Source organism: Tursiops truncatus, chromosome 3 (assembly GCF_011762595.2).
Source record: "Tursiops truncatus isolate mTurTru1 chromosome 3, mTurTru1.mat.Y, whole genome shotgun sequence".
In the NCBI taxonomy this organism is placed as follows: Eukaryota; Metazoa; Chordata; class Mammalia; order Artiodactyla; family Delphinidae; genus Tursiops; species Tursiops truncatus.
Window position 1 is genome coordinate 57982093 of NC_047036.1, and position 21967 is coordinate 58004059.

General features: G+C 45.4%; 1 long non-coding RNA gene across 1 annotated transcript in view; it reads right to left on the reverse strand.

Moving 5' to 3' along the window:
* Positions 1-1470: 1470 nt before the first annotated feature.
* LOC117311915 (uncharacterized) overlaps positions 1471-21967 on the reverse strand; it is a 38081-nt gene continuing 17584 nt past the window's right edge. The window contains exons 2-3 of the long non-coding RNA XR_004526129.2: positions 14464-14552; positions 1471-6205 (exon numbers count right to left, since the gene is read on the reverse strand). This is a non-coding gene — a long non-coding RNA (uncharacterized lncRNA). The remainder of the gene's footprint in view (positions 6206-14463; positions 14553-21967) is intronic.

Here is a 21967-nt window from a genome sequence, read left to right on the forward strand (position 1 = left end):
ACTCATTGGTTGGAAAGAGGCTCTCCCTAATGGAACTTTGAACTAAAGAGGGAGTAATACATCCCTGAGGGCCAGCCTGGTGGGGAAGAAAGTGGAACACATGGGCCACCTTCCTCCCCATAAAGAGGGTCTCAATGGAGTGTTAAGACCAGGAATGTGCACGCACGTGTGTGTTTGTTTGTGTGTATTAGTTCTAAAGAGATTGTTCTTTTGGAAGCTTGTAATACCTACCACTGCTCCTTATACCACAACATGTACGAGTTTTGCTTGTTCATAATGTTAATATTTTTATAGATGTTTGTTTATGTTTGTGTCCAAATATGGTTTGCCTGCTAGTATATATTTCTCTACTGCCCATCTTAGCTATGAGTGCTATCTCAGGTTTAAAGCTGTTAGAAATATAACTGTTTCTGTACTGCTAATTTCTCTGTTATATAGCACAGAGCTTCCTATAAACAGGGTGTTTAAAAATGAGTTTCACTGATGATGATAACTTATCAGCAACTTTAGTGACAGATACGGAGATGGCTTTTGAGCAAGAGTAGAGGTTTCAGGCTTCCCTGGTGGCGCAGTTGTTGAGAGTCCGCCTGCTGATGCAGGGGACACGGGTTCGTGCCCCAGTCCGGGAAGATCCCACATGCCGCGGAGCGGCTGGGCCCGTGAGCCACGGCCGCTGAGCCTGCGCGTCCGGAGCCTGTGCTCCGCAATGGGAGAGGCCACAGCAGTGAGAGGCCCGTGTACCGCAAAAACAAACAAACAAACAAACAAAAAAGAGTAGAGGTTTCAATATGGCTTCATGGCTGGGGTTTCTTCCTTCAGGAGGTGTAGGCATTTTGGAAACAGACAAAAGCACAATGTTAAAAAAAAAAAAAATGTGGCTACACTTTCCAAAGGATCAGTTGAACTAGAAGGGAGCATAAGCATCTCACACTGATTGGTGCTGCTGCTGCTGAGGACAGCGATCTCAGTTTTTTCCTTGGAGGAACCTGGACGGTTCTTGGAGATACGCACATCTGGATAGGCTGCGAGCTAGTCGTGTAAATAAGAACTAGCCCCATGCTCCTGTCCAAAAAGAAATCTAAAGAGGCTGGTTGAGATTTGCTGAGCAGGTCTTAAAGAAGCTGGACATTATCTGTCTTTCTTTGTGCTTACCTTTGTTGTTTATTTGATTTCTTTTCATAGGAATCTGTATCATCACTCCAACATGTGCAAAAACACCAGCCCTCGGGTCTAACCATATTTACTTCTCAGCTCTTGTCATACAGTTAGAGCTGGGAAACGAGTGTCGAACATGTTATAACTCCCTGTGTGCTAAACGCTGCACCATCAACAGAGGCAAAGTCTGGGACTCAGGGTGGAGGGGCTTGTTTGGGGCTGTAACCTCCATGGAGAGGCCCCGGCTACACTTTGAACACTGGCTGTAACCCACAAAAAGACAAAGTAACATTTGCTTTGTGCTTTGTTGCGTGTTAGAAATTATAATTTAGAAATTATTATCAAACATTAAAACACAATTGAGGCTTCCTTGGTGGCGCAGTGGTTGAGAGTCCGCCTGCCGATGCAGGGAACACGGGTTCATGCCCCGGTCCGGGAAGATCCCACATGCCGCGGAGCGGCTGGGCCCGTGAGCCATGGCTACTGAGCCTGCGCATCTGGAGCCTGTGCTCCGCAACGGGAGAGGCCACAACAGTGAGAGGCCCGCGTACCGCAAAAAATAATAATAATTAAAAAAACACAATTGAAAATCCAACTCTTCCACGTGTGTGAGAATGTGGACTAGTTTTCTCCACTTTGAGTCTGTCAACTTTTTCGTGTATTTAAAAATACATTTATTTTTAGTTTCTTCACAGCTTGCTTTCAGAGATTAGCTAGCGTTCAGATATCGTTTTCTCCAGGTGGCTTCTAATCTTGCAAACTCTCAGCATAAACTCATCCTGTAGTAATTAAGGCCGTGAAAGGAGATGGTAGCATCTCATCTTCACCAAGTTGTCAGCTTCTCTAGTAAGAAAACCAGTCTCAAAGGCAGCCCACTCTGTACTGTGTTGACCTTTTTGAAGGAACCAAGATGTTCATCATTGAATTATTATCCCCTGGGACCACTGTTTGACAAAAACGTTTTAAAAAGGAAAATTGGTGTTTTCAGGGTCAGTTCTCCAACCTTAAACATCATTTTTTAGTCAGTATCAAATCCCCTTTAGAGATGGAAGGTGACCTCATCAGCAACCCACTGAGATTTAAGTTCAGCATATTCTTCCAGAAAATATGGATCTGGCTCTCGGCTTTCTAGCAGTGATCTAACTCTGATGGCTGTATTAAAACGCACACACACACACACACACACACACACACACACACACACACACACAAAAAGGATTTGAAGAGCCTTGTTTCATGTTGGGAAAGCACTTCAACTTAGGGCCATGCACTTAATCAAAATGCTCTGTCTTGGTACAGGGATTATAGGTTTGATTTCAAAGAGATATCCGAAGAGCCCCACTGATTATCTGGGAAACTTCCAGACATGTTCCGCTGTTGGTAAAAACATGACAGGGCAGCCTCTTGATAACTCTGGTCCTGGGGGGGACAAGACTAAGGTCCATGCTTCAGAGTCAGATTCTAGATCTGTGGTTCTCACACGTGAACGTGCACCTGAATCACCTGGAGGCTTTGTTAAAACATGGGCTCCACCCTTGGAGTTATTTGGAGTAGATCTGGGGTGGAGCCTGAGAATATGAGTTTCTCCCAAGCTCCAAGATGTTGCTGTTGTTGACCACACTTTGAGAACCACTGACCTAGAGCTTGGGCAGGTGATGCCCATCAGTGATTAAAGGAAGTCAACTGGGTGATGTCAGAGCCTGGAATTAGAAGCATCCAGGGATCAAGGAGACACAACTTGACAGGGGAAGTCAGGTAGCAAAAATGAGTGGAGAATCTGGAAAGAAGATGAACAAGCACTGAGCTATCACATCTGCTAAGGCAGCTCACACCAGTGATGAGGAAACCTGAAGGAAGAGGTTCTCGGCAGGCCAATGGGGGTTTAGCAGAGGGATAGGAGACCTCAAGGCTCAGGTCACCCAGCTTGGGGTAAGGAAAGGTCTCCAAGTCCAAGGGGACAGTGGTAACAGCAATGCTGGGGCCTAGTCCTTAGAGACTTGGAGAAACCCAACAGATTACCAGAAAAGAATTCAATGTAATGTTTAGGATAACTCTTGCTGATGTAATAAATCTCCGAGTCACAGCGATGCAACTCGTAAGAGTTTATCTATTATTGCTCTCCTACATGTCGAACCAAGTATTCTTAATTGGTAGGCAGCTCCCCTCCAAGTAGTGACTCAGTGACCCAGGCACTGTCCAACTTGTGTCTCTGCCATCATCAAACATGACTTTTAAGGTCACTGATGAGAGGGGAAAGCATAGAGAATCACACACGGGAGGCTTGTAATGGGCAAGACCTGAAAGGGATGCATGGCTTCTGCCTAAAATCCACTGGTCAGGAATTGATCACATGGCCCCATTAACTCAGCAAATCTAGCCATGTATCCAGCTAGCTATGTGTCCAGGAGGAAGAAGAAACAGGTATGGCGGCCAGCTAGCCAGTCTCTGCCACACTCAGGTACAGGGGAGCAAGCAGAATTATGGGTATTATAATTCAGTCATGTAAAGGATGTTCTCCACCAACCAATGTAATGCCACTGAATGTTCTAGCTGGGGGCCTTAGCTCATTCAGTCTGTCTCATCTCTGAACTGGTCCTGCAGGTGGGGGGCAAAGAGCAACGCAGAGGCTGCCAGCCAGACAGGACCTAGAGACCAACCATGGATTACCGGCTTTTACTGAATATACTTGAGGGAGGTTGTGGTCTCTGAACTCAAACCTCTCTCATCTAAAAACATCGTATCAAGGAACATAGTCATGTTCTGCAGCTACCAAAGAAGATAAATGCTTATCCATATTATATCTTTCGAATGAACCCATCCAAAATTTCCTGGAGAAACCAGTTCGTGTTCCAAATGTGAGTGCACGTTTCTTGCTTTGGGTGTATTCTTAGAATTTGGTTGTACTGTTTGGAAATATTAATTGAGCAAGCCTACCACTGACCATCCCCTGTTTAGCACATTTAGGGAAGATGGTCAAGGATGACACAATTGCAGATGAGAGGTTTTTAATGGACTGAAGGATGGAGGACTGTTCACTTTGGGCAAATGAAGACAGGGTGGGAATACAATCACACACAAAAAATCTGGAACTATCTGATCTGGGAAAAAGACTGGGAAGTGTCCCAATTCCCCTTCTCGTCACTGCTGGGGAGAAAGAGCCCTCTCCCTACTTCTTTAATTTGCCTTACCCCAAAAGCATGTAACCCCCAGAATTATTCTATAAGGATTTTTTTAAATGTTCAGCCATTTAAAAAATATCACCCCATTGAAATAACAGAGGGATGATTTGATGCTGGGCATGGCACAGGATGGAGGTATGATCTGTGGGCTGGAGCAGCGTGGTCAGGCCTGAGTCCATGGTGAGACCACAGCAGTCTCACTGATAACTCGTGAGTGTTCATTGTTCTTTTAGCTTTAGTTTTAGGTAGTTATCATTTGTTCCTGTTTATATTTGGGTGGTGAGAGTATTAACTGGCTTAAGGCATTAATTTACAGTTGTGTAACAATATTGCATGAAAACATCTTTGTCAAGTCATAGTGTTCTTTTGAAATTATGCTATCTTATCACTGGAAACATCCTTTGCAGCAGCTAAGTCATCCCTCAGTCATCCTGTGTATAGTATTGCAATCTTCTGCAATCCTTCCAAGTGAATAGGGTAAGTGAGAACAGAACCCTTCTGATTTCTCAAAGGAGGGAGATGAGACGGCTCACGTGCACCTAAACCCCTCATGTGAAGAAGTCAGTACGTGCTGGAGGATGGTGAGGGTTTAATGTTTGACCAGCATGGTTCTCAACACCAGCTGCACTTTAAAATAATCTGGAGACCTTTAAAAAAGAAATACCTGGCTTCCCTGGTGGCGCAGTGGTTGAGAATCCACCTGCCGATGCAGGGGACACGGGTTCGTGCCCCGGTCTGGGAAGATCCCACATGCCACGGAGCGGCTGGGCCCGTGAGCCATGGCTGCTGAGCCTGCGTGTCCGGACCCTGTGCTCCGCAACGGGAGAGACCACAATAGTGAGAGGCCCGCGTACGACAAAAAAAGGAAAGAAAGAAAAGAAAAGAAAAAGAAATACCAATGCTGGTGGGTCACCCAGACCAATTAAATCTGAACCTCTGGCGTGAGAACTGGGCACTGGTATTTTCTTAAAGCTCTGAGAACCACTGGGCTCGGAGGGTCTCTCACACCCTTCCCTTGTTCACCTGACTTATGGATGACAGTGGAAGGGGGAAAACACTCCCAAATAGGACAAGGAGGGCACCCTGGCAAGCCTTGCTGGGAAGAGAAAGTAGAATGGCTGAAGGGCCATTGGCTTCTTCTGGTCCTACAAGCAGGAGCACCTCCACCTGACTGGCCTGTGCACAGGTCCCACCCATTGGTTTGGTTCTGTCTTCTTGTCATGAGGATCTCAAGGTTCTCAGAATTCCAGAACCCCATTTCGTTCAGTCTTCCCCTGTTTTCTGTAGTCATGGATCACACCCTACCTCCTGTTAGCACGGTTATCAAGCTGGTATCACTGGGTCCAGCCGCAGAATTTCCGCTTGATCTTATGCTCGTTGGCATTTATTTATTTATTGACTCCACAAATATTCACTGCTCTAGGCCAGACACTGGCAACTGCTTTGGCACCTGGAGAAGTAACACCTAGAGAAGTAACCAGATTTGCGGTTCCACATGGAGCCCTGAGATTATGGTGTCGTCTCTCTCCCGAACCTTGGTGATTATTTCCAATGTCAAACACTGGCTCCTAGGCTGCTGACGCGCTGTGACAAGCTCACCTAACTCATCCGTGCTCGAGAAATGGAGGCTGCTATCGACCAACATGATACACAGCCTGATACAGGCTGATACCAACAGTGCTACCCAGGGACTGGAATCTTCGTGAGCTGAGATAATAGCTAGAAAGGTCTTCTTTGACGTTAACCCTTTATTCTGGGCCGTGATTTCAAAGGAAAGGCATTATTTGGTGTAATTTCTGTCATTGAGCCTTTCCTTTGGGCTATGCAGACTGGCTTTTCTCTACCATTTCTGTCGCTGAAGAGGTCTCCATCTAAAAGACATAAATAAATGAGAGTACATTTCGTAGCTCAATATGCTCCCTTTGAGTGTACCATAGGACTGTTATTTTATGGTTGCAACAGATACCTGCCTTTAAAAATTTCCAGACCAGAGTTGATCCAACCTCATTTTATGTGGGAAGCCTCAAGCTTCAATGGGATAATTTTTTAGATAATTATTTGCCCAATATAAATTCTGGCCCTAACTGTATACATAGGTGGGATTTTTAGCCTAAAACCAGGGAAAGGTAGGATATTCCTACCTTCACAATGAAGAAATGTTTATCTCATGATAAGACTTCAGCCTTAACACCTGAACATCAGAGCATATGGCTCGCTTTGCTTTCCAACACGTGGACCAGTCTCCAAGGTTCTACGTAAAGGTCAGCAGAAAAAACGAGTTCTTCAGAGTGAGCGTCTCTGAGTCGTGCTAACCACCCATTCCTCTAGGCTGTCTGAGCTCTAGCTGTATGTCAAGATAAATCACCTGAAAGTTACGGGTCTGGACCACATTAGCGAAACTCCCCAAAGAAATATCTTCACTGAGTTACGATTTAATAAACAGCTTGCCCTTGGTGTCTATTGCAGGTCAGTGGAAGAAACGGCTATAAGAAAATCATTTCTACATCTTCTATAAGGCACTTTCATTCTGTCTTGTCATTTATATAAAAATCAATTCAACAAAAACCCCTGAGAGTTTATTGTCAGGAGAAAACAGGTCTCTACCAAAGAACTCACAAGCTGCCCTGGTCAGACACTGAAAACTATAAAACTCAACATCTCTCTCTTTCTCCTCTGATTGCTGTGAGGAAATGTGCTTCTCTCCTCTCCCTTCTAATTTCTAGTCTTTGACCTGTTTATTTTCATGGTTCTAATACATGTGTCTTCATTTGTAAATGGTTAGTTGTAGAAGTGAGCTGAGGCATCCAAGCCTCAATGCTTGACCTTCCTGACTCTTAGGCTCAGGTGAGCTCTCATCTCCTCCAAGGCAGGTCCCGAGGGAGCAAGTTGGGAATCGTGTGTATATAGATAGGGTTTGGGACCACCTGCAAGAGGCTGCAGTGCAGAGTTCTAAGCGTCTTGGGAAAATTGTCCTCTGAATAGGGAGACTGAGAGACCAAATGGACCAATGTGGTAAGCAATGGAAATCCTGAAGACAAACTTGTAATCCGGTGTCTGTTAAAACCATCAGGTCTAACTGAGACTATATCGACTACTCGCACTTCTGTCTGATAAAAATGACGTTTCCTGAATTGTCCTCATAATTCAAGGTCATCAAAGCAGTACTTATTACTGGTGCATTATTTTTTGTTTCCTTCTCATTAACAAATGAAGAGAAAGAGACCAAGCTATCAGAATGTGCTGCCAGGTCAGTAGGTCCAGGGTCCAGGCTCATGTCTATTTCTAGTAACACGCAGCCCTTTTTGCAAGGGGGCTGATTGTTGCAAGTGTGGGATATCCAGGTCAGAAATATAGGTCCTCTGTAGATTTCCCACCCTTGAGGTCTCGTGGATAGAATGGAGAGGAATAAAAGGAAGGATAACCTGAAGGACATGTGCAAAACCTTGGGCAACAAAATCGAGGCAGATGGGAAGCTACCCTGGGGTAGAGGCAGAAATTTACAAGCAGGAAGTTAACTTGAAGTGAAGGCTGAATGTCATGAGAAGCAGGTAGAGCAGAGGAGCAGAGAATGGCTAGAGCTCTGGAGACTGAGAACAGAAGCTGGGGCTTGAGGGCTTGCAGAGAAAAGTTTCAGATAGGGAAGGGAGAAGTAATTGCCAAAGGAAAAAAGATGCTGGATAGAGATACTAATAAAAAAAATCAACAAAGATCGATACACATGACTCAGGCAGGTAAGAGCAGGAAAAGGATCCCCACCGAGCAGGTAGGTGTAGGTTCTGGGGCATCTCTTTAAAACTGAATCAGTAAAATTCATCGTGCCAAGCTGTAAGACTATTTGAACTGTGTGAGTTCTGACTTAGACCCGAATCCAGGTTTCTGTATAGACCCGACAGGACCTTCAGGTTGGAAGAAAACAGGATTATTAATGGAGATCAAGAGTACTTTGGGACATCAAATGGTTCTTACAAAATGGCATTTTGATTTGTTACATATAAATGAATCAGAAACACATGATAAAATTTGTCTTGAAGCACATAGATGTTTTTAAAGAATTAAGACTGGAAAGCGCTGACGCAATGCATTTGGCCATCTGATGAAGAAAAGAAATGGAAAATAGGGTTTGAGCCCTTCTGCTCAACCCAAACCACTAACGGGATTTTGTAATCCTACTTTGTCATTTTGGGGGTGAGATTCCTGTTCTCCCTCAGTGACCATATTTTGTTACCTTTTCTTCACTGAATGACTCACTCTAACATCAGCCTGAAAAGTTTTTAAAACTTCCTCATAGGTGTCTTCTGAAAATACCATTTCTTAATCTGAGACTAGATCAGGGACATTGCCTTAATCTCTGCCCAGCTTAACACCTACCAGAATTTGTAGCTTTCCCCGTATCGCTTAGAAATGGTACCTGCAATGAACTGCACTTGCCCCATCCTTCTGTGATACACTGATTATGGGAGTGGCTTTTGGTCATGCGTCTGGTGGCAGAGGCAGAGATGGGCAGGACCCAAGGGCCCCAAATCTCAGCTGGCTGCCTCCCCCTGTCTTTCTAGGCAGGGATGCTGAGGCATGAACAGCGTTGGCCTAGAGCTCTGTCTCCAAATGTGAAATCCCTGGTCCTGCTGATTTGGGCAGAGCTATGGACATATGAACACTAAGCCCTCCTTCTGTCCATGCACTTGGGCTTGAGGGGAAAACATCCCTCTTCACCCCAGTTTCCTAGACCTGCACCATCCATTAGAAATATAATGTGAGTCATAAATGTGAGCCCCATATGCAACTGTATTTCCTAGTAGCAGCTGAAATTGATTTTGATGTTTTGCTTAATCCAATATATCTAAAATATTACCATCTCAACATTTAATCAATGTTAAACATTTATTAATAAGATCTTTTACATTTTAAAATTTGTATTAAGTCTTTGAAGTCCTGTGTGTATTTTCCACCTAGAACCTGCATTTCAAGTACTCACTGGCCACTTGTAGTCCCAGACAGCACAGTTCTGGGACTACATTTTAATGCTGGCCTTGAAGTTGTATCACTGAAGACAGAAAGTATAAGAGGTTGAATTAAAAGAGTGAAGAAGCTAAGGAAAAGGAATTTCATTCCTTTAAGAAATGTTTCTCAGGGACTTCCCTGGTGGTCCAGTGGTTGAGACTTCGCCTTCCAATGCAGGGGATGCGGGTTTGATCCCTGGTGGGGAGCTAAGATCCTGCATGCCTCCGGGGCCAAAAAACCAAAACATAAAACAGAAGCAATATTGTAACAAATCCAATAAGACTTAAAAACAAAAAAAATTTCTCGGAGTGTAACCTACAAATTTTCTGTGTCAAAATCACCTATGATACATTTTGGTTTTAATAAAAATGCAGAGTCCTGGGTTTGACCCTAAATCTACATAATCAGAACCTCTAAGCTGGGCCCTAGGAATCTGCATTTGTAAAGCTCCTGGGCTCATTCTCTTGTACACTTACTCCTCTGGTGCCCAGAAGAGAGGTCACACACGGGGGCTGCTCTCCTCACACAGCAGCTGTATTTACTTTGTCCCTAAAGTGTTTTTACATTTTTGCCATTGTTTTAAAATCAGGAACACACACACACACACACACACACACACACACACAGATTTTTTGGATGCTTTTGAAAACTCAGAAAATCTATAAACTGGGGCCTGCATTTCCACCTGGCAACAACTGGCTAGAGGTGACCAGTGGGCATTCCTAGAGACAATAGCTGGCCAGTTTGTGACTGTCCCAGTTTGGCCCATTTCATCCCTCCAAGTTACATGCTAGCCCCCAAAGACTTTTAACATTTAGGGTTACAGCAATTTTATACTTAAAGAAAAATTGCAGCAATAGGTCAGAGATTTCCCATACCCTCTTCACTCAGCTCCCCCTGGTGTTAACAGCTTCCGTAACTGCCATGCCTTCGTCAAAACTAAGACCTTAACATTGGTGTAAGACTATTAACTAGACTGCAGACTTGATTCGGATTTCACCATTTCTTCCACTTTTCTGTTCCAGGATCCAATCTGGGATTCCGCATCACATTGAGCTCCGTAGCCTTTTCAGTTGACCATCCCCGGTCTAGAGCAGTGGTCCTTAGCTGTCCACTGCATGCCTCCTCTCCACTGGCCCTTACCCAGGTCCTGTCAGGCCCTCCAGGGTTAGGTGACTTTTCCCAAATGCTAGGCGACCCCAGACACACTTTCATGCCACCAGCTGCACTGGCCCTGCAATAACAGCTAGAGCTACAAATGGAAGCACGATCTTGGCACGTGCAGTGTGGAAAGAAGTCTTCCCGACAGGGGCTGGCGGGCCCACCCACACTCACTAATGGCAATGCCAGGGGCGCCACCTTCTAATAAGTAGGGCAGCTGTATGATTTATCTGGGAAGATTATTCCATGTCTATTGTGTTCAGGTGGGACCAGAGGTGCTGGATTTGTGGCCACACACCTTTGTATGCAGGTACTTTTTCCAAAGAGCTCCTGAGCCCAGGGTCTCTTTGGTGTGTGGAAATGCTTAAATATCTGAATCTCCCATCCTAGTAGTGAAATTTAGACATATAGAGCTTTCACTTTCTTTTCTGGCTCTGCTGAACATGTAAATGTTCTTTCAGTCCAGTAGGACTAAACCCCTCGAGAAGGTGCTTTTATTTCTTGGCCAACCTTTCCTCGAGCAGTATTCCAATTCTGAGGCGCCTGACACCACTAACTAGCATATATGCTGATTTGCCTTAAATGCAAGAGCAAATCCAATCAACAAATCCAAGAGGAATAGGCTGGAACACAGCCATTCTTCCAGGTGGAAATATCTTTCTGTTAGACATGCTTCTTGTACTCTTCATGCCCTGTCCTCCGTTTGCACATATAATCCATGGTCTGACTGGGGGAATTTGGAGTCTCATAAATCCATCTTCACAAGGTCTGGGGGGCAATGGCTAACGCGATCAAAGACTTTTTTTTTTAATCTTTATCATTTCCAGGGCTGTCTCCCTCTGATTCTGACACCTGAAATAATTCAATAGGCAATTTAAAGGAAAAGCTTTTTGCACACAGTGAAGAAGTTCTGGAAAGGAAGCCAGTTAAGATCCCATAAAAGCCAAGACTCAAACAAACCAAAATAACTCAAGGCTATCAGTGGGCTAGTGTGGGCTACTGGGACAGTGCCACAGAACGTCTTCTATCTGAAGCAGCTGTTAGTGCAAACCCAGAGTCACTCAGTTTCCTGGATGATTGGCAGTTTAACCACTGGGTTTTGTTGTGTCTTAAAGGAGACAAGATCTCCCAAGAATGCATGTACTGTTTGTAGACAACACTCTGCCTTTTAAAAGCATCAGTTCACTTCCAGTTTACTGGTTGGTACTTGTTCATCCTCAAAAGGTCAGCTCTACCTTGCACAAGACAAGAAAATTACCTTAGAAAATAACAGCTCAGATTTGTAAGAGTCTTGGGTTTTCAAAATACTTTCAAATCTATGATTCCCCTCTATTCTCTCAGTGGCCTTGATTGGGGGATAAGATGTAGGATAAGTATTATCATGATCTGTCAGAGGAGAAACTTCATTCCTAAGAGGCATTAAGTAACTTTCCTAAAGTCATACACCTTCCTAGCAACAGTCAGTCTGGAAATAGAAAAACTAGGTTTGTCTCAAGACTTCTGAGCGCTATTCTTCTGTCATGGTGCCCGTGGGCCCCTTGGGCCCTTGTGATTTCTCCCTTCCTCCTAGCAAAAGGCCTCACTTGGGACATTTAAAGGTGTCACCCATTCTAGAGCTATTTGTATCTTAATGGAATTCCGAACTTTAAACTGAAGCTACAACAGTAGAATTCATAGCAAGTCAGAGAGTAGAAAGGGCCGCTCTTCATTCAAGGAGTCAGGATAATTCTGACATGATGCAGACATGCTTGTTGTTAATCTTCCAGAACTGGATTTCAGTTCCAAAGTCAGGCTCAGTTTCCAAAGTCAGGGTCGGCGACGAATCCTGATTAATGAGCTTCTTAGACGTGCGAAATCAATTAGATCAAAGAAAATTAATTGTCCAAGGAGTCTATTGATTCCAAGCTAGTCTTTGTTTTATTTTTACTAGCTGGACAAAATCATTATACCATTGCTAAATAAATAAACAAACAAACAAATAAAAGTATTTTAATTTTCTGCTAAAATAAAAACTTAATGGTTCTACTCTAATTCCAAAAACAATGCTTCCTAAACCAAACAGTCAGAGGGTGTTGAATTTGAGAGAAAAAGAGAAAGTACCAGAACTTGAATACATTTTGCTCTCACATTAATTCATTGTTAGAGAAATTTCCCAATGCCTGCCTACCTCCCTCTCCCTAGGGGTTTCCCATGGGTCCTCATTTTCCCAAGACCTCCCAGCACCTGAGGTCCCACTGATCTCTCTTCCTCCCAGCAGTGTCTTTGGGACCTTGGGGGAGGGGTGGTGCCTTGCATCTTGCCTCCAGAAGCTAGTTGCCCTCATGTGGTTTGCATGTGTTCATAATGACACGCTCAGAGTGTGTCAGCCAGTACCATCTGGGGCGCCTCGTGCAGTGTCTGGGAGCCTGTGACAACTCAATCTCAGGCCAGAGGATGGGGAAATATATTGGATGATTACAATTCCCTTTCAGGCAGAGAGACTCTCTGGCATTAGGGTGTCCACATCTGCTAAATCCATTACAGTCTCTGTTTCTCATGAGTATTACAATAAGAATAGTCATCAATCTGGCTAAATCACAGCTTCTTTCTGGCCACTATTCTCTGGTCTGATCTAGTCTGTACCTAACCACACGTTAGGGTGCATCAGTCTCTAGTGAGGGCTGCTGGCCAGTCTTCTGCCTGCTTATGTTGGAAAAGCCAAACCAGGCCACTTGGTACTGAATTAACAGTCCCTGAAAAGTCCGAGGCCTCATACCATCCTAGGGGCTAATTGCTGGGGAAAGGACCTGTATCCTGAATTCAACACATCTGGCCCCTAAGCACTTAATGTCTGTAACCAAGACTTCTCAATCTTTAGAATGCATAAGAATTACCTGGAGAGTTGGTTAAAACACCATTCTTGAGCCCCGTTCCCCATGAATTCGGATTCAGTGGGTCTGGGGAGGCACCTGAGTATCTGGTGACCACACTTTGAGTAGCACTGTTCTATCCCCTTGCAATGAAAAGTGTGGTCCCCATACCACCAGCATTGCTATCACCTGGGAGCCTGTTAGAACTACAAGTACTATGGTGCCACCCAGGTCCACTGAATCTGAATTTATTTTTTAATAAGGGCATTCTTTGCACCTTAAAGTTTGACATGCACTGGTCTATACCATTCATTTAGTGCTGAACGCGGAGTGGCATATCATGGACTTGGAAAGATCCTTAGTTCAGATGCTCTAGGTCCTTGCCTTCAAAATGGTAGGTTATTAATTCTATATTGCTTTGATTTATCAACTTGGTATGGATATCTGTGCCTTTCACCTAAATTGTAATAACCTCAAAAGGCAGTGGCCTTGTCTTAAAATCCTTGCATATAGTAGGCACGTATCAAGCATTTGTGACAATATTGCATAGCCATCTCATAAAAGGAAGGTATGGTCTCTGTTTCATTCACAAAGAAAGCTGTATCCCCAGCTGTGATCTGTTTAGTTTTTCATGTAGATTTACAAAACAGAAAGTTGAAGAACAAGCTCAGATTTAGTGTCTGAACTCTCACTGGCATAACACCCATGTTCTGAGGCTGTGTTTATGGGGAAGGTAGCTACAGTAAATAAAGAGTTGGCTGGGAAGCCCTTGTTCCTCTCAATTCCAACCAGTATCGTATTTGAAAAGGTTTACTTCAAGGAATGATGTAAACTCTAAATCAGGAGAACTTTAAAAACAAACAAACAAACCAAACCCCACTTGAAAACAGTAACTGATCTTGTCATCAGTCATTTCAGATAGACTAGACTATCACTCTTTGGGCATTTTGATAAAGAATGAAGGCCTCATCAAACCTTAATTCTTGAAACAGAAATACCTTCCAATGCTAGCTGGCTTGCTCTCACCCAAAGCTGGAAACTTAGCTCTTCCATGCCCCTGAGAGCTGGGAGTGGGAGGAAAGGAAGACATATTCAACAACAAATATTTATTGGTTGCCTACCAGGATTCAGTGTGGTCCACAGGCCAGCAGTAGCAGCATCACCTGGGAGCTTGCTGGAGATGTAGAATGTCAGTTCCCAGCCCAACCTACTGAAAAAGGACAGGATGCAACATTAAAGCCAAGACCTCAGTGATAAAAAGAAGGCACCTGCTATCTGGCTGGTCAGGGGCTGAGCCATCAAGCACAGGAAATACAGTTTATTGGCCCAAGACATAAGTGGGGAGAATAGAAAGAAGGCCAGTGTGGTTGGAGCCTGGCAGGAGAGGGGCAGATGGTAAGAGCAGTGAAAATCATAAACAGGAGGCTGATCTATCATTCAAGACGGAGCCTATCCTTCCTTGAAAGCATTGTTGGGAGCTTGGATTTTTTTTTTGAGAGCAGAACAAGACGCCGGATAGTCTTCAAGCAGGGAAGAATCATGATCTGATTCAGATTTGGGACATGTTTTTTTTTGCGGTACGTGAGCCTCTCACTGTTGTGGCCTCTCCCGTTGCGGAGCACAGGCTCCGGACGCGCAGGCTCAGCGGCCATGGCTCACGGGCCCCAACCGCTCCGCGGCATGTGGGATCCTCCCGGACCGGGGCACGAACCCGCGTTCCCTGCATCGGCAGGCGGACTCTCAACCACTGCGCCACCAGGGAAGCCCCAACAGTTACTTTTTTATGACAAAATATGATAGAAATTACATATAATTTCCTTCTCCCCCCCTTTTAAGGAAATTTCGGCAGGCGGACTCTCAACCACTGCGCCACCAGGGAAGCCCCTGGGACATGTTTTTGAGATAAAAATTCCCAGGCTTAGTTGGTGAATTGGATGTGGGGTAGGGCTTCAGCAAGTGGGGTATGAGGAGAGAACTTGAGAATAATTCCTTGACTTTTGGAAGATTATGAAACAATGGGTAATAATTAGTCAAATCCATTTCCCCTGCTTTCACTAATCAAGTTCCTTTGAAGACTTGCCTGTCCTCCAAGAGGCAGGTGGCCTAGACAAGAAAATGTTTGCCTGAGTTGTTTTCCAGGAATTGGAGTCAGCTGTGTCTGGTTGGAGCTGAGCTGAATAAGACTGGAGAGGACCACGACCCTCCAACTGGGCATGTGTGAATGTCCGCTCCGTGACCTTCTGACGTCAGAAACTGAAACGAGGCTGAAAACTCCACCCTCAGGGCGTGCTAAGCACCTCCATTTAGAACCTGCAGAGGCCTGGAGCTTAGTTACCCCTGAGCAGAGTGATATTATTGCACCTCTCCCCAAGGTCCCCACGCCTGAGCCCACACTGCTTCTTTATTCGTTATTCTATAAATACCCGTAGTCCCTTGCCTTTGCGGAGGCAGCTGTGAATCTTGTTCTGCAGTCCTCTTGGTTGTTGCCTAAACCGTGGCATCTCAACGTCTTAGCTTGCTCTCCAATAGACAGAACAAATCTGCTCACAGCACTACTTGGTAAGATGGGGAATACGAGAAGAAGAGAGTGTTGGGGGAGGCAAGGGTGAGGGGCGGAGTGGAAAGTTAAACTTCAGATGCTATGAGGCATCCACGTGGAGAGGGGGCTCGGCAGTTAGAGCAAATCTGAGGAGGACGGCAGAGCAGGCCCGGAGGCGTGTTTGGAATCTCTAGACTCTCAGATGCCAGCCATGCTGTCTTCAATTTTAAGTTGTAGGCAAAGGGCCCTTCGGCAGAATGTCAGAAAACAAGTTCTAGTGATGTTGAGTCATTTTCCATATTATCCTCAGTGTCCTGTGAGAATACAGAAACTCCACCTTTTCAGAGAGCCATGAAAGCAACAATCCCAGTGCTTGGGGGTCACTCGGAAGTGAACAGAGGTGGACTGAGCGTGCAATGTTCTGAAATCCTGTTTCTCCTTAATTGATGTGTCACTCCCCTAAGTATGATTATTCACTCTCCCAGACCAAAGCAAATTAGAATTGTGACCTTGTTTATTATTTGCCTCTTCTGCTAGCATGGCGGCTGCATGCGACCAGCTCTTACCCCCCCGCGGGCATGTAGTGAACGCTCAAAAGTCGTCCTTGAATAAGAGGATGGGAGTGGGGGAAGGTTTTTAGAGACAAATACAGCAAGACAGGGACATGGAAAGGTCTGACATCTAGGAAATCATTAGAAAAACTGGTAGAGCTCAATAAATCTAAGACCCCCAAGACATTTACCTAGGAATTTTCCCAGCGCAGCTCATAACTCCCCAGGCCCTGACGTCATTGCTTTATCCGTCATGCGGTAAAATTATACACGCTGACGTTGATGACACTGAGTCATCGAGAAGAAGCTGAAATATGTTCAGTCACTAGATTAAAAAAAAGAAAGTCAAGGCATATGAAATCTTTAAAGTCAGTTTTTTCAAAATAATGGTTAAGATGTATATTTTGGACCTGAAGTCTTAGGATAACCCAACAACACATATACATGGAAAACTTTAGCACCGATTGATCCTATCTGTATAAAAGAGACAAAACTGCACTGTTCTTCATAAACAATTACCTTCTGCAAACTCTAGTGGTTTTGTGATGACTACATGGTTCTAATTACCTATAACATCACTGAAGATGAACAAGACTTTTCTGGAAAAATTACAGACTCTTGCTTCGTGCTAAGGAGGGCATTTTCCTTCTGAACATAGTTACCACTGCAAGCGGAAGAAGGCTGGAGGTATCTGCATGAGAGTAAACAAAAGCAAACCACCACCTGGGGATAGATGAAGGGATAGAATCCATGTGTGTAATGACCACTTGGAAAGCCTGCTGGTTATTGACGAGGCTGCGACACCAGGAGCACAAGCTGTATTCCTGTAGGTCTCAGTGTGGAGCAAACCCACATGTGCCTCGTACACCATGGGTGCCCAGTAAACAGGAGAGAACAGATAAAGATACATTTCCGTCCTACATCCTTTGGAAGGGTGAGGAGTACAGGTGGGGTCTCGGGCACCTTCAGTCCTGTGAGCTTTTCCATCTGTAGGGGTCAGAATGGGTATGTTAAGATGGCCATCTCTGAAGAAACTACCTAAGCCTTTGGCGTTGTGGAAGTGTTGGTGCTGAGTTTGGGATGGTGGTCTAATGTCAGGTTAGCACAAACGAAACGAAGGTCCTCTCCAAAGATGTTTACTAAGTTCTTTTCCTCAATAGCATTAGGCACAACACACACACTCTTCCGAGGGCTGAGACCACGTTCTGCTGCAGGAAATCTAGGCTGCGCTTGGGGGCTGAAGGTGAGATATGGGTTTGAGAAGCAGCTGCTCATTTCTGCTGATCTGACCTCGTGACAGTAGCTGTGAGACAATTTGGAAAGAAAAATGTTTGAGATTCAGGCCCATTGCACAGCATGGGGATGTGTTTCCCCAACATCCCTGTCAGGCAGCATTGGGTACAAGTACCACCTAAAAAATGCACGTAACATGCAGTTCAGAATGACGACTTCCCTAGCCACAGTGACTCACTTAAATCAAAAATAGAATCTCGGGCTTCCCTGGTGGCGCAGTGGTTGAGAGTCCGCCTGCCGATGCAGGGGACACGGGTTCGTGCCCCGGTCCGGGAAGATCCCACATGCCGCGGAGCGACTGGGCCCATGAGCCATGGCCTCTGAGCCTGCGCATCCGGAGCCTGTTGCTCCGTAACGGGAGAGGCCACAGCAGTGAGAGGCCCGCGTACCGCAAAAAAAAAAAAAAAGAATCTCGAGAAGAACTCCATCTAGGGGGAAGAGATCTGTCAACTCCCAATAAAAGAGGCCCACTGGAGCATGAGCTCTAATCATAATAAAAGGTAATGATAATCCCCAGTAAAACTTTATAGAGAACTTCTGGGCTAGCACAACGTTAAAGCACCTCAATGGACCATCTCCTCTAAACTCCATGGCCCCATGCGGAAGGTACTATGAGCTCTCCACTGGCAGCTGGGGAGACTGGGAGACAGGTGGAAGGCTCCTGCGGCAGTTTAGGTGAGAGGATGGTAGCTAGCAGAGTGGGTGGTGAGGCTTAGAGAGACTGAGACTTTCCTAAGGTCGCAGGACAGCGGCTGGTAGAAGCAGCAATTGCTACGACGGCCTCCCTGTGCGGGGCCTGGGCTGGGCTCATGGTGGGCTCCATGATTGTATATTGAATGGGTCAGGCCCCCACCCCTCCCCCCAAGCCCATCCCTAAGCCCACTGAAGCTAAATAAAGCGAACTATGGAAGACAGGCAATTAACAGGGCAAAGAGAGCCTTTTCAATTCTTCTCGTCACAGCTGGACCAAAATGTCAAGTTTTATACACATCAGAATATGGTGCTTTGAGTATTAAAATACCTCCAGATACACAGACGTGTCTTTACGGCTACTCGGGGAATAGAAGTTTGATAAGAGAGAGCCACCACGCCCAGGAGGAAAAAAAAGTCTGAAACTCTAAACTTTTGTGAAATTGGCTCAGAGACAAATGTCAGCATTTTCACCTCTTTTCCCATATGGCAGGAGGCATTTCACACTACTTTCCATAATAAATCTGGTAAGTGATATGAGTACTCTGCATGCCAAGAGACATATAATATGTGTATCAAAATAGATGTCTAGGTTGGCTTGTGACATGAACCAGATTTCAGCAACTGAAGTGAACAAATCTGGCCTGGCTCTGGCCCAGTCAATGGGTGCACCAGATCCAGGATCTCTTTCTGCTTATTTTCTTTTTTCCTTAATTTTTTATTAATGTTTCTCTTAGGTTTGTTTATTCTGTAAAAACCTCTGACCGTCTTGATCATTTCTTCTTAATAGCAAACCCTTCATCACTTACCGCCTTACTGGGCATTGTTTCCAGCTGATGGTAAGGACAGGAAGACCCAGGAATTTACTCCATCCAATCAATATTTGGTGAGCTCCAGCTCTGGGCCAGGAATTGTTTTAGGTACTAGGGACACTGTGGGCAAAAGAAAACTCCCTGCTCACACAGAAAGGCTGACAATAAACAAATGAACAAACTCATGCAATATGTCAAGTGATGATAAATAATATAAAGAAAACAGGGCAGGATGGATAAGGAGTGACTGGGGGTATCAAAGGCCTCCATGACAAAAATGCCATTTTACCAGAGACTACAAGGAAATAATGGAGCCATGCTAGTGAGAAAGCACGGCAAGTGCCAAGGCCCTGGGGTAGACTTGTTCATATTCAAGGACTTGTCAGGAAGCCAATGAGGCCAGACCAGTAAGAGAGAAGGTCAGAGTTAGCTAGGCCTCATGGGCCCAACTAAGGGCTTTGGATTTTACTGAGTGAGATGCGAAGCTATTGGTGGGTTCTGAACAGAAGAGGGACGCGGGCTGACTTACATTGTCGAAGTTTATTCTGGCTCCTGTTGGAGAATCTACTGATTTGGTTGGGGCAAGTGTGGAGGCGGGGAGGCTTTTGCAAAAGTCAGCCTAACGATGACAGTGACTGGGGCTGTTTTGAAGGCAAGGCTACAGAGTCTACGGATAGATAAGATGTTGCGTGTGAGGGAAATTCAGATAATTTCACCTTTTTATTTTGGGGGGAACTTTGGTTACAGCTACAAGCTTTGCAAATACAATGTATTGCCTACAACACGAAGATGGGTATACCCCAGCTGACAGCCCATTCTGTGTTGTATTTTGCGCGCATTTCAGTCCATCAACAGGGTGATTGGAGCCCAGAGTATGAATCAACGGGGCTGTGCTGGAGCTGAGCTCTCATCACAGGTTGTTCCGGAGCATCCCTAGGAGGCCTGTCCCTTTTAAGTCTCCATAAAGTAATGATTAAAAACGAAAATGAGTGGCTCTTCCCTGAAGCCCTTTTAAAGGGTTGACTCTGTGTTGAATGGCCCTGTTGTAACACTATCCCTATGAAAAAGTCAGGAAAGAGCGAGCCAATTTTCAAGCGAATTTACAAAATTGTCCATTTGGGTGTCAACCCAGCAAGCTGAGCTGCTTTTGTTTCTCCAGGGAACGGCACTGCTTTTCCATGTGTTAAACAACACACGAGCCGAAGGAAGAAGAGGTGAACACCTTTGCCAGTGCTTGTCTACACCTTAAGCCGGGTTAGAGGCTTGTTGTCCATTTTCACTCAAGCAAGTAGCCTGGAGCACCTTCGAGGTGCGTCCTGTATGCTAATCACTTAGACTAGACCAAGGTCGATTGTCCCAGCTGGCCTTGATTTTTTTCCTCTGGGTGATTGTACACACGCCTCCCCTCTGGGCAATTACCATATGTTCCAGGAGCAGATCTAAGCCATGGGACTGCAGAGTGAAGTGAGTAGCTCCTGGGGACCACCTCGCCTTTCCTTGCCGCTGCTGACCTCTGCTGCTGCTGCGCACTAGAGCACAAGGCTGCATAAGGTCCGTTACCTGGCAGTTGCTAACTCTCCTAGCTCCCAAGGAGGATTGTGAAAGGAACCAGCATCCAGAGGTCCCCGGAACTGGATTTTTCTTCTCTCTCCAGGTGAAGCGATCAGAATGACACAGGCAGGGTGTGGAGGCAAGCTCTCCTCAGGGAGCCTTTTATTTGGTCCTCGCATACCTCTCCCTTGATCCACTTCATGCTCTGTCTCGGAGAGTGCAGACATAGAGTGGTTGGAGTTTCAAAATGCCACGGGGCAAACTTGGGAGCTGGACCAGGATGTGGGAATGGGGGTTCCCTGGGATACACCATATGCTCCACTTAACGTGTTCTAGAACCAGGTATAGTGGCTTGAGGAAGAGATGACAGTGGTTGAGTAGTTGGGGGAGGCCCGGGAGGAGTGGCTGGGAATGGCTCAGAATGGACTCTGACAGCGTGACTGCCCCTGAGGACCTTGAAAAGACTACACGGATCTCGGGGGCCACGCCCTTCCTTGGGCAGGCACGAAAAAGATGCAAGGAATTTCCATAACCTTTGACCCAACATCCTAAGGAGAAGCTCTAAGAACATCTAATCACCAGGTCATGCGCTAATAATGCAACCCAAGTATCTGCCTCCCTGATAACTGCCAGGTCGTCTAGTTTTCTGAGGTCCTTAATGTTCAGATGCATTGGCTTGATCTTTCCACACCTAACTTACTGTGGCAGCCCAGATCCACCCCGTAACCCCTTCCTTATTTTCTCCAGTATCCTTTCTAGAAGGGGGTTGATATCCCACTCGGTCCTGAGATAGTTCACACCGTGCCCTCGTTCTTTGCTGTCTCCTGGCTCCCAGGCATCATTCTTGTCTCCTGAAGCTGCTGTCCTCACTCGGTACCACTTCTGCCAACTCTGAACCCATCTACTCTTCCTTCATCCCTCAAGACACCACTCACTAAGGTATCCTGAAAAGCAGACACTGCTAAAGTTCTGGGGGTGGGTGGGGGGAGAAGGGAATTACAATGCAGAAAAAAAAGTCCAAGAAAAAAATGTCAAACACAAGAGACCTCAAGTGAACCACACTGTTTTTCAGCTCAGCCTCCCTGTCCTAAAGCTTCTCTCTCCTGAGAACCTTCTTCTCCATTCTGCTTTGTCACTTGTTCTGGGCTGCCTAAAAAAGCCAAGGTTCTGTAAGTGTAGTAAGGAAAAC